Genomic DNA, 10,601 nt, shown 5'->3' on the forward strand with positions numbered 1-10,601 from the left:
GTGCCAATTCCACAGTTCCCGTTGGTCGGGAACCATGACCAATGGGAGCTGTGAGGGCGGCACCTGCGGGCGCAAAGGCAGCAGGTAGAGCTTCCCTGGTTGCCCAGGCATCTAGAGGTCTCAGGGACATGGCAGCCACTTCCTTGGAGGTGCGGTAAGCATCACCGGAACCCTGCACTACAACACCCTGCCCCAGACCGGAGTCCCTTCCTGCACCCCAAACCCTTCATCCCTGGCCCCACCCCAAGCCGGAGCCCTCACCACCCCCCTGCACCCATGCCCCGGCCCGAAGCTCCCTCCTGCACCCCACCCCCCTGCCCCAGCCCGGTGAAAGCGAGTGAGGGTGGGAAAGAGTGAGCTATGGTGTGACGGGGGGATGGAGCAAGCAGGAGGCAGGGCCTTGGAGAATTGGTGGGGCCTCGGAGAAGAGGCAGGGCAGGAGTGTTTGGTTTTGTGTGATTAGAAAGTTGGCAACCCTAGGAGGGGGCCGAGTGGGACCTGGGGTAGAGTGTGGGTGGAGGTTTGGGGGGGAGGAGGCTGAGCGGAGACAGGCCTCAGGGCGGGGCCATGGTCCAGGTGTGCACAGCCTCCCCCAATGGAGGAGTCACACATGGCCCATGACCCCAAGCCCAGCACCCAGGCAAACGCCTGGGTCGCCTGCCCTATGAAGGCAGGGGACTGGACTCCATGACCTTTCAAGATCCCTTCCAGTTCTATGAGATAGGTATATCTCCATAAATCCGTCCCTGCTTGTAAGTCAAATGTACATAAATCTTGTTGTTATAGTATGTTGAAATACATGAACAGCAGTCATATAGTATTGATAATTGAACTGTATTTTTGCGCTCAAGGCTGAACTGTAGTGAAAAGGCAGTTTTAGAAATGGATATACTGTGCATTTTGTACAATACATTATAATTTTGTGAGGCCACATTCCTCTACTGGCTTGTAGCCTGACTGCTCTTGCCGTCTGTGGATATTTGACAATGCTGGAATACACATAGTCTTATAAGACTTCTAAAAATAAATGTCACAAATCATTCATTCCAGTTGTCAGGGTAGGAATAATCCTGTTGTCCTAGAGCCACTGCACAATCAAAATCCCATTTCATACATGTAAAATCTAGTTATTTTCTGTCTGACAAAAAGCTGCTGACCTGCACTTAACTGCACAGACTGACCATTGTGTCCAGTCTGATGCTCAAATGAGCACTGGCCTCCTGCCCAGTTCCTTTATAAACACCACCAAATGACAAGAAATTAATGATTTGTCCCCCCCAGCCTGTTACTTTGCTAAATTCTCCCACTGCCTCCACTCAGCCAGTCAGACTTTGGGAAGAATGCATATGACTAGCTACATGTCTACAAACAAAAATGAGAATCAGGTTATAGCTGGAAAAAGTCACCTTAAAATACTCACCATAGTAAAAATAAATAATTACAAATCTCTCTTACTTCCATGAGTTCCAATCAAATTCTCATTGAAGTAAATGGAAGCCTTTCCATTGCCTTCAGTGAGAGCTGGATCTGCCCAATGTCCTGCCATCTAATGTACTGAGACTCTTCACACTGATTTTTCTCATATCTGGCTTGATGTCATCAATATTATTAAAAACAAAAATTCTCATTTGACTGGCAGAAAATAAACTTTTCAAAAGGTTACCAACAAGTTAGAATGTTTTGGAAGAGTGACATATAAGCATGACTCCCTGCAATCCATTTCGTTTACAGACCACAGAAGAATTTCAGTTATTTTTAAGGTCAACATCCTTAGTCCAGAGATGAAGCAGAAAAAGTGTTTGTTTTTAAATAGTAGACATCATTAGAGATCTGGTCAGAAGTTTTACTGAGACAACTGCCTCAAAGTACCGGAGCTAAATTGGAGGACTCGACTCTGAAGTAAACTAAAGCTCCCCTCCCTGCCCCCACAAGCCACACCAGGTACAGACATAGAATTACTCCAGTTGCACACACACAATAGTAATCTGAATTTGATATTTTTATTTCAGGAAATAAGCACATGTATAATTGTTTTAAATGCCTGATGATTCAGACGTCTGGGATCTCATTCTGCTTGTTTTGATTAAAACTTTCATGAAAAGGAATTAGCCCGAAAAACCACAAAAATGCAGTTTGCAACCAGGATGCTGGCAAAGCAGTTTGCAAAGTAGTTGAAATATTGGAGAAGTCCATGTATTTTAATAATTTTTCCTGATGACTAACAAATTATTATGCATTTATTATTAATTTGTTGGGTACCAGCAATGTGTACAAATGCACAAAACATGGGGGAAATATGGAGACATTTGAGGCCTGATCCTGTGAGGTGCAAAGTTGAATTGTAGTTGGCAATGGATGACACCTTGTAGGACTGATCCCTTGAAGGCTGCCATAAAAACAGATATGGACTCCATGTGTGAATGAGGGTTAGATATAAGATGTTTTCTATGTTTAGAAATGTGAGTGTAGTGATGCAGAACACACTAGTGTAAGGTTCTGAGTGGGAACAAATCTTAATTCTCAATAACTATTATTATGATATATATTCATGTCTCAAAAAATACTAGTACTAAAACACCACTTAAGGAAGAGTAGAACAGACCATAGAATACATTTTGCTGACAGAGAGGTTTAAACTAGCGTTAGTATAAACTACCTATTGGATTTTTTTCCAAAATGTGTTTCGCTAAGACACTAAGTGCCAAATTCTACTCCATTTCCTCATATGACTAATCCCAGTGAGACTATTCACATGAATATGATTAACGGGATTTGGCCCCAATCCGTATGCATCTTGGATTGGACATATAAGGCAGTTTTAGTCATTTATACTCAAGATACATGTTAATATCTGAGCTGTAATTCTTGACGAAAATGTTTTTTTTTAAAGAAATAACACTTAATATTTAGGAAATGGTCTGGTAACGCTACCACTAAGATTGCTTTAAAGAGTTTCTGTGCAATGGTTACTACAGCATGGGGGACTGAAAACTACTACATTGTATTGTTGGCTCTGGTGAGGGTACTGTAGCAAAAGCAACTTGACTTGAACAGCCATAGTGGTAATCTTACCACCTTTGGCCTACAATGGATATTGCTGCCAAATAAAGGAGAGTTTAGAAATAGAGAATGTGATACTGTGAAAATAATTGTGCCAAGTTCTAGCTGATAAACTTTCATTAATGTCAGTGGATGTTGCACAGTTGAAGCCCTGCACAATTCTTTGATAATGTACAGGAAAGCGTTGTCGACACAACTTAAGTTCATACACACCTCCTTTCTGGAGTTTCCTTTATTAATATAAATTTATTTTATTACAGTAGTGCCCAAAGGCAACACTGTACAAACATATAGGAAGATATTTTCTCAAGAATAATTAAATATAAACCACAACCTAAGCTTTCTTATGAATGGCTGTTTCTAAGTGTTTTCACTACATCTCCTACCTCAACTCCTGAGCTGAAATGACTACCCAAGGTACAGAGCAACAATGAATCAAGCTCACTGGAGTTACACCGCTGCAAGACGATTGTAAGGGAAAGGAGAATCACATGCCTGATGAGGCATACGTGGCCTGTCTAGCAGCAGGGGAACAATGAGTCGGAAGTCCTGCCTCTCCCTTCCTTCACTGAATAGTCCTGCCTCTTCCTTTGGAGTTTTAGCAATTGACCACATATTAAATTTTCCTAAAATGAGAGGTTTGGAGGTAAGAATGGTTTACTATTTTTGCTGTCCATAGTTAAATAGCTGTTGCACTTTACTCCCAGATTACTGAATTTTAAAGGTATGAGCAAACTGTACCTGCCCCTCAATTTTTATGAACTTCACACTAACTGATCAGATATTGCAGCACAAATACACACACCTAGGATTCTTTAGCTGCATGTAGCAAAAGCAACCAAAAGATGTATGAGGATAGTAAGAATGGAAAATAATAAATAGTCCATTATATACTTATTCAACTCTTTTCTACTATCAGAGATTGCATATGTTTAGTTTCTTTTGGAATCTGAATAAGAGAGAGACACATACCATATGGGACCTTATTTAAATTAGCATTCTACTATCAACAAATTATAGGCATCTTAGGGACCTTTGCAGTTACAGCAGAAAGAGGACAGAACAATGGTAGGAATCCTAAAAATGGAGTAATAACATGCAGAAGGGAGTATCATGTATAGAGGGAAACTACACCCATTCGCCTTCCTTTTTAACAAGAGAACATTTTCAGAATACAGACATGTTGCTGTAGTTCATAGACTTCATCATTTTGTTATAAACCAGGGAGAAAAAATAAGTTGAAATGCCTAATCAGAGTGAGCATTAGAAAAAGCTTACTAATTAATAACGGATCCTTTTGTGACTCTATCACAATAGCGTTCACTTTCTGCATGGTTAATATGTACTAACTCAGTATGAGGTAAAGGTGATACGAAATGTCTCATAAGAAATTTCTTTGATATTCCATTAGTGCCAATTTTGTATCCAATTCAAAGATGACCTCGATATGTTTCAATATATTTGTATTTTGCTATCTCGACTGCTTTTCCACAAATACCGTAAGAGATGCTTGAACTATAGGTTGTTTACACGGATTTGAATGATTGAAGTGCACATACTTTGTCACATATGTTTTTGTTTTCCATTGTACCAAATGCTCTACAGAGAGCAAGACGGCGAATAAACTGTAATATCTACAGGTCTGCCCATCAGCAGCAACATCTTGAGCTGGGGAGACAGAATGGAAATGCAAACATTTTTTCTAGAAAGCAACCTTAGAGACCATTCCATCCTGATGTGGAAATGGCACCCAATGAACACTCATGAACACTACAAAAGTACTGTTAATATGCCCCAGCTTTCAAACCCGCAGTACTCATTGTCCCTGACTGTGCATATTATTGCTGCTGGAGAGTGAATGATCGGTGCAGTTGTGGGAGGATATGATTTGCCATTGCCAGGACCACAGGACCACAAATGTGACCCCTTTGCCCACCAACAATGAACCCATGCCTTCTGTTGCAGAGTGGCCCCTCTGTAGGCAGGGCTGGCTTCAGGGTTTTTTTCACCCCAAGCAGCCAAAAAAAAAAAAAAGCCGCGATCACGAACTGCGGCAATTCAGCAGGAGGTCCTTCGCTCCGAGCGGGAGCGAGGGACCCTCTGCCGAATTGCCACCGAATACCTGGACGTGCTGCCCCTCTCCTGAGCGGCCGCCACAAGCACCTGCTTGCTAAGCTGGTGCCTGGAGCTGGCCCTGTCTGTAGGTTTTGGTTGGAGTGTGCTTTCTGCCATGCACATTTGGCACTAAGGGGGTTGTGTTTTTCTCTTTATACTGGGGAAGTAATATATTGACAGGATCCAGTGTTTCCAATTCTGGCAATCTGATTGCAAGTCTTGTCACAGAATCATGGAAGATTAGGGTTGGAAGAGGCCTCAGGAGGACATCTAGTCCAACCCCTTGCTCAAAGCAGGACCAACCCCAACTAAATCATCCCAGCCAGGGCTTTGTCAAGGCAGGCCTTGAAAACCTCTAAGGATGGAGATTCCACCACTATCTGGTGTTTTCTTAAAGCGACAGCTCCTGGAATCATGGGATTATGTGAGCATTTCAGCCCAAACTATAATTTGTTTAGGGCCCTGTCTCATGATTTTTGAACACTTGGGACTGGCAATACTGTATGGTGCAAAATTAGGATTAAGTTAAATTAATATGTGGATATACATCTTGACCATATTAGACACTGTCATTGTTTTTCCATGAGCATATAGACAGTGAGCATGTAGCAAACTGAATTTAATCCTTCCTACATATTTCAAATATAAGGGCAGAAATCTGGGCAGAATGCACATACATCCAGTGTATAAAAGAGACATATCTAATTCCAGGATTCACAGATATAAATACAGAAACAACAATGGAGTAGACCTAAAGCTTGTTAGCACCCTATTCTATCCTTTTATCTTTTGAAAGATATGTCCTTGATCCTGCAATAAGATCCATGCAAGCAGATCCTGCCAAGATCTCATTGCAGGATTGGGATCTAAAATCGTATAACAGAAATTCATCTGCTGACATAAATATAGATCAACTAGTATAGCTCCATCATATGTCTGATCCTATTCCCATTTAAGGTAATGGAGATTTTGTGGTTCATTTCAGTGGGAGCAGGATTGGGTCCACAGTTTATTAATTAAGGATCACATTTTCAGATGGTTTCAATCTGACCTCTAATCCAGCAAATAGTTGAAAATGTCAGAGTGCTTAGGAGTTGAAAGAATTATTCAGCACCTTGCAGGATGGACTGCAAAATTGTACCTGCAATTTAAGGGCCTGCAATTATTTGCATTATAATCATTCCTGTATTACTACACATGTTCACAGTTCTTTTCGAACTCAAAGAACTGTGATACGCAGACAGGCAAATAAAAAATACAGGCAGAGAGTTCAAACGGAATATGGAGAGGGAACAATGTCTGGGTGGAGATCAATTTTGGAAGGCTCCACAAAAGTAGTGAGATTTATAGAGAGACTATGAGGATAATTCTTGGCAGAGAATGAGAAGCTGTCTTTTGGTATCTATGTTTAATTTAAAAAAAATCAGGTTAATGATGTTATCCTATTTTTTTCTTCTTCTAAATTAGAAGTATAAATTACAGGGCAAATTCTTTGAAATTGAGACCAGCTGTAGTATGTTTGAATGTACAGTTCCTGAGAGGGTTTTCAACACTAGTAATAATAATTCTTAAAATAGCTTTAAAAATTTTTGATAGGATACCTCGTCTTTCACTGACACAATTTCATTAAATTGCAATGATTTTAAATAATAATTTTATGAAATCCTGTTTATAAATGAATATCAAAGTGTTTGTTTCTATTTTTTAAGACCTAGAGATTACGTTAACATATTGCTGAACAACCGTTTATCTTTGCTGACAGTCTGGTTTACATTACTAGGGTATGTGCTGCAGTACACCAAATGGCATTATCCAATTGGCTTTTATTTGTAGGCCCCTGTCTAGAAGACACTAATTGGCACACCATTGCTACTCCAGTCATGTATTTTATAAAGCCCAGTAGCAGCCCCACTGAGAGAGGAGGAAGAAGACTGGCAGTGGGAACAACAACAGCACATAAGTGTTAAAACTTTTAACTCCAGTGGTTCAGATACCAAACATTGCCACACATGAATGTTACTGCCTACCTGCCATTGCTCCCCCAGTAAGGGTCCCTGATAATCTAAAAATCATAGAGTTATTAATAATGTGCAAATAAGCAAAATATCATAAATGGAAGTCACCTCCCATTTGCTCTAGAGAAAGGCCTAATTCTCCAAATAGGTGTATTACTCAATGCTAATATTGGAAAGAAGCAAGCATTCTTCAAAGAAGCAAGCATATTTTGAAGAATATATACTGAGGACCTGGTCCTGACCCCATTGAGGTGAACAGCTATCTTATTATTAACTTAATAGTAGCAGGAGCAATTCCTAATTATGTAAAAAATGTATTTTTGCTATTGACCAAAACAACTCTCAATTACACATTTATATTAAAATTATTTCATTTGTAAAAAGGACATTTTTCAGGAAAAGTTTAGCATTTTCTCAAAAAGAATTACTTTCAGGACCTTTACTCTCTATAATGTAAATATATTCTCAGAATAAGTATAATGAAAACCTCTTAGGAAAAGTAGTTATTGTTCCACAGACAGCAGGCATATTAGCCACCTTAAAAAATTAAATAACAGCCCTTTGCAATTTTTTTCTTTCAAAGTACTACACTTGAAATCCTGATTACACTGAACTCAATGGGAATTTTGCCACTGATTTCAATGCAGCCAGGATTTTACCCCAACTGATTGGCTCATGTTACATAAGACATACAGAGACAATAATTCCCTCTGTGGGCTTAGCAAGTCACCCAAAGAGTGGGTATGGTCAGGAAAAAATTGGAAAACAAAACCTTACTAGAAGGATCTGCTTAGTATATACACAAAAATCATGTCTACTTACTTTTTGGATGAATAGTTTTTTACTACTATTTAGTTTTGTTAGCGTGGCAGAGCCAATGCAGAGAGACAGACGAGAGAGACAGCTTTTTTTCTGACTTGGGCATCATCAACAAAATTGTTAACTTAGTTCTGATTTCAGAAACTCCATTACCTGTCATATGAAGTCAGAAAAAGCACAGCTCGATGTTAAGATCCCGCTTTAAATATGTATGCCTAGGAATTGCTTTAGAAAAATCTCTTGGAGTATTTGTAAAATGAGAACATTTGATCTGATAGCCAGAGAAGGGAAATAATAAAGATAGAAACTCACAATGCTATTTTTCCAGAGTCACTTTTCATGGAAGGACCTGACATCAACATCTGTGCTTCAACTTCCCTAATTTAAAAAATGAGGGAGAAAACACACTCATATGTTGTGAAATTAACTAATCAATTTTGTATATAATTTTTAAATATGCTTCAAATAAACTGTAGCTACCAATTTTGATAACACAACCAAATCAGGCATATCCTTTTATAATAATGTTAGCTTCCCACAGTAAAAAGTAAGAATATATATTCAGAGTTGCTGTTGATTTTTCACTGAGGAATCCCTATGTCTGAGAAAGAACAATTTGTATTATCTTTTGGGGAAAGTACACAATTAAGAACAGGTACCAAATGAGAAGTAGAGAGCAGTGTTGCACTGCTCTCTAGTGCCATCTGCTGCTCCAGAAGAAGTAATATATGGAGCCTAATTCTGATCCCATTAAAGTCAATGGTTGTTTAAATGTTCATTTGTGTTCAAACATTAATGTTTACAGCACAATTGCCAGGACCAGGAGAGTCTAGCCTGGAGGCAGAAATCTAAATCTGAAGCAATTCAGTACCATCTCAGTATGTGTTCGTGAGCAGCATTTGAACTTGTGATTTCCATTGTAGCAGATGCTATTGAACATTCAAGGTTTTCTGCTTGTTGTTCCCAAAGAAAACCCTGGCTTTTTGCTGTGTGTGATTCAAGATACTGGAAAACACTGGAAGACAGCAGGCTAAATTCCTCCCAGATGAAATCCTGTTGACTATAGGGGAATTAAACCAGGGGTGAATTTGTCCTGAAGACAGGGGATGTGAATCTGGTAGCAGATGGGTGACAATGAATAACTAATAATAATGACCTTTATTTGAAACAGGCATCATGGAAAAACTTTGACCTGGTACCATTAGCAAAACTGTGGTCAAAAGAAGGAGGAAAATAATTTTTGCTTAGGAGAGGGCGATCCAGGCCAAAGTGAGTCAATGGCAGAACAGAACAATACTTTGGAGCCTCCACAGCCACTACAAAACACTGCACAAATCTAAATTTTATTATTATTATTATTAGTAGTAGTAGTATTTATTATTCCTTCATGAGGTGCTATGTATCAGTGAAGAGACATGGATCTGAAAGCAAAATTGCGTAACTGTTTTGTTAGGTAAAAAGCAAGTCCTTACTCACCTCTCCAGCACCTGAGTTAGTGCGGAGTTGGTATGGGGCTCACAATCTGTCAGAGACCAGACAACACTTCGTTGATCAACGGGCTCACACTTATCCTTAGCTTAAAAGGCTTCGGAGTAAGTGTGGCAAGTTTATTAGGGGTGAGCATCAATATTTATACACAGAAGTAAACAAAGTGATTAACAGATCATAATGGTCATGCATAATCAAACAAGATTCTACAGGATAAAACAGGTTAAAATGTAAATTTAAAAAGACAAAAGGGGAGATGGCTACTTAAAGGGAGGGGGGGTGTCATGAGTAGTTCGCAGGTCAGAGCTTTGATTAAAAGTTTCAGACAGAGACATCAAGTCTGAGTTAAGTTTCAGTTCATCAAAAGTTCAGACTCAACAGTTTCATACAGAGGTGACACTAAGTATATTTTTCAATAAATAAATTGACCAGCCATCACAAACACAGTAAATGATGAATAATAAGGAAACCACTATTGGATATTGATATGCATCCTTGTACAGATTTGCTGAACATGTACTTTGTGGCTCCAGAATCACTAAAAAGTGCTACCTTTGCAGAATGTGACTCTCAGTAGACATTGCATGCACTGTGGACCTGACATAGGAACACAGGAATTGTCATGCTGAACCAGACCAATGTCTAAATAGTCCAATATCCTAGTAACCTGTCTCTGACCGTGGCCAGCACCAGGATTCAGAAGAAGGTTTAAGAACCTTGCAGTATGCATATATTGGGTAATATGCCCCCCCACATTAGGGTTCACCCTGATCTCTAACAGAGATTGGCTTAAGCCCTGAGACATCTGATTTAATATCCTTTCCACAAACTTTTTATCATTAATGATGATAATCCTGGATTTTCTTGAGCGCCATATAAATGTCCAATCCCTTTCTCAATCTTGTTAAATTCTTCTCCTCAACGACTTCCTGTGACAATGAGTTTCACAGTTTAATTACATGTTGTCTGAAAAAGTATTTCCTTTTATTGGTTTTGAATTTCCCACTGTTTAATTTTATTAAATGTTCTGTGGTTCTTTTGTTATGAAACAGGAAGAATAAAAGTTCTCAGTCTGATTTCTACCATTAATTATTTTATATACTT

This window comes from Mauremys mutica, chromosome 14 (assembly GCF_020497125.1).
Source record: "Mauremys mutica isolate MM-2020 ecotype Southern chromosome 14, ASM2049712v1, whole genome shotgun sequence".
Lineage (NCBI taxonomy): Eukaryota > Metazoa > Chordata > Testudines > Geoemydidae > Mauremys > Mauremys mutica.